Source organism: Gobio gobio, assembly GCF_949357685.1.
Source record: "Gobio gobio genome assembly, chromosome: 15".
Classification (NCBI taxonomy): Eukaryota; Metazoa; Chordata; class Actinopteri; order Cypriniformes; family Gobionidae; genus Gobio; species Gobio gobio.
Genome location: NC_137108.1, coordinates 23,508,973 through 23,512,508, shown reverse-complemented (window position 1 = coordinate 23,512,508; position 3,536 = coordinate 23,508,973).

Sequence of the window (3,536 nt, the reverse complement as noted above, 5' to 3'; positions counted from 1 at the left end):
GCAATGGAAAATGTACTTTTGCATTATATATGGACAGATGGAAAGGTAGTTTTCTAGCTTTAGGCTTATGTTTGGTGTCAGTGCGCTTGACAGGTAAAAAACGGTTTGCAAACCATTTATGGTTTACAAATAGCACAATATGATATTGGTTATTGGCCGATATTAGATAATTTTTAGTTTATCTGTATTAATCGATATAGGATACATAAAAGCCATTCTCGGCTAACATTCTCAGAACTTCAGCAAACGTTGAGGCAGAGTTATAAACAAACATTCAAATCAATGTTATCTGGTCTTTAATGTTCTCAGAAAGTTAGCATAACAACATTATTTAGGCTACCCTGTTGAAAAATGTTTTTTTCTAATGTTTTTTTTTCCCTCTCCAAATGTTATTTGTTTCAGAAATAAAATTTTACTTAATGGGTACTTAACGTCAGCAAAACGCTCTTTAACAATTTTTTTTAGCTGGGGTCATTTTCAGTTCATCTTTAAAATTGCGTGTGAATGATTTTGTGGTGTCTGTAAAAGCGTCAACCTGCCAAATTCCAACACTCTCCTTTATGTAAAGAGACTTCAGTAAATTGATTTAAGTATGGAGGGAAAGACATTTTACACTGTAAAAAAATATTGTGATTTTTACGGTAAAATACTGTAAAAATGCTACAGTGAAAAACAGTTAATTGGTTAACAGAAAGTTTCCATACTATATATACGGTGGATAACTGTAATAGATCTAACCTTACATTTAATTTAATTTTACTGTAAAATACCGTTAAATGTACAGATTTTGGAAGTGAAAAAGAACAAGTTGTGTAATTTCACATTCCCAGAGTTCCCTGTGTGACACTTCACATTTGATGTATTTTCATTGAAATAACTGTTTCTTCTTAGTTTTTTTCTAATCAGTTATGTTCATTAGGGTTTTATGTTACATCTAATTTGTTGTTAAATTAATGTTTATTGCATTTTTTAAATTTCATGTGTTACCATGATGGTGTTTGGTGTTTAGTGTTTGTGTGAATGACACATGCACCTTCGTATCGTTCTCCTAAAAAGCTGCTTGTGATGAGCTTTGATTCATCATGTGACTCTCATCACCACTGTTTGGTGGTTGTCAGTATATATCAAATGTACATAACAGATATTAGTATTTCAATAGGTTGGTAATTTAACATTATTTAATTAAAGTTTTTTTTAATTTAACGTACATTTTTATAGTGTACATGTAAATATTACAATATAAACCTTTAAATAATATGGCGTTGAACTGTAAAATAGACAGTAAACTAAGTGCTGTCCTGTAAAATCTATTATGTTGCTACCATATTTTTTACGGTAAAGTTCTGGCAACCACAGCTGCTGTTTTTTTACCGTAAATTTTACGGGGATTTCTTTTTTTTACAGTGTAGTCAATAGTGTATTGTGGGAAGAAAGTCGAGCAGAGAGCAGCATAATTTACAGTAAATGAGTGAGTCAGAAAAAGGAGACATAGAACTAATTTTCTCCTTACTTTAGCAATTAGTTTAATTTTCAATGAATTTGTCAGAATTCAAGGGGAAGTATTTACAGCAGCATCAGCACCCACGATTTACATGCCTCTGCATCTTTGTTGGATTTAACAAAAGAAAATGTGCTTTTCTTCTGAAACTTTAGATGAGAGACGCATGATTACTGCGGTCTTTTTCTCAGAAGAAACATCTGAGAAGCAGCCGACATGAGCAGAAGTCTGTCTGGGAGAAATACTTGAGATATTGAAGAAATTGGCATTTTTGAACCGTTTAAATTCAGAAGAATGCACCGACAAGAGCTCACATTTGTCATCATCCATGTTGGACTCAAGCCCATTCTCATCCTTTTTCAGTTTTTTCCCCTGTTAGTCCCATTATACTTTAGTATACGTATTTTTAGACATGATATCAATAGCATAGTACACTCTGACCTCAAGAAGTGAAGGAGGGAAAGAGAGAAACACAGAGAGAGGTAGAGATCTACACATGACAAGCACGCATTTCTGAAAGCATTTCATTTCTTTAACACACCTTTTTACATTCTTCTTAAGTTCAAGAAAAGAAGATGAGGTCATAGAACTAAAAAGAAAGTCTGACTGGGGCATCAAAAAAAAAAGCGACAGAGAGGAAGACAGTTACAGTAAGGAGGTTAGGGTAGTTTTTAATAGGCAGGGTATCTAAGGGTATCCTGTTATATCACTCAAGTCCACTGGGACGGCACTTAGGGAGCGATGAGTGGAGAGAGAAAGTGTGGAAATTGAGAGACGAGTGTAAAGGTCTACCGTCATGAACAGAGACGCCAGAGATGTGACCAGTGACATGAGGCCAAAACGGGATATTGGAGTGATTAGATTTTATTTATTTTCACACTCTGAAAGCACAAATGTCAATACAAAACTGATTGTGCAATGGCTATCTATCTATCTATCTATCTATCTATCTATCTATCTATCTATCTATCTATCTATCTATCTATCTATCTATCTATCTATCTATCTATCTATCTATCTATCTATCATCTATCTATCTATCTATCTATCTATGCATTTACCCAAGTCATTTCTGATAATGAGGTTTAACCGTTTATTGTGATAACACACAGACATTGTTAACCACGTAATTACATCAATACATGGAATTTTCATTAATCAGCACATCAATATTCAAGCATTTTTAATCCAATGTTTAGTCTTGTGCGTAGATCTACTTTGCTACAGAGTTTAGTTCCAACCCCAAATCAAGCACCGCTTGGGTTAGGTTCAACAGAAAGTTACAGGCAGGTGCGATGTAAATGGAACTACATCTGCAGAAATGTACAGTATGTACATTTACATAACCACAAGATCATCAACTCTGGGATCAAATAAAAGGCTGGGGAAATTTGACCATGACCAGGCAGTAATCATTAAATTTTGCCTTGTTACATATTCCAGGGATAATGGACACGACAGAAAATGTATGTTTTCTAATTGGTTAATTAATTTCAGTTATCTTCATCCTACCTTCACACATCTCCTCTCACATAACCTGTCTCTCCTCCTGTCCTGTCTTTTCTGTTGGCAGTATTTTGTCATCAGAGCAACGTTCAAGTTGTATTAGTTGGGCAGTTTGGGCTCAGTCTGCAGACTCGGGTCTTTCCAGGTCAGACATCATGAATTTCACTATGCAAGACAAGTTCATGCAGATCTCTGAGACCTTACAGTGTCTAATCATATTCATATAGTACCAGCTTCAAACAAATAAAGTAATCAAAAGCTGATTTGAGACCAATTTGGCAATATAATAAGTAATACTTAAATTGAATAAATACTATGCACTGTAAATAAATAAAATATTTGGCTGAGAACAATCGGTGCTGCTTTTTCTTGACACTAGAGGTTGCAAAACATGATAACATGGACATTTTTATCTATTTATGCTGATGTAAAAATGCTGATATGGTTTTTCATGTTCACAGATTTATTCTGAATAAACATTAACATGTATACTTTATAATACACAGCACATACTTTTTTTTATAGATATGCA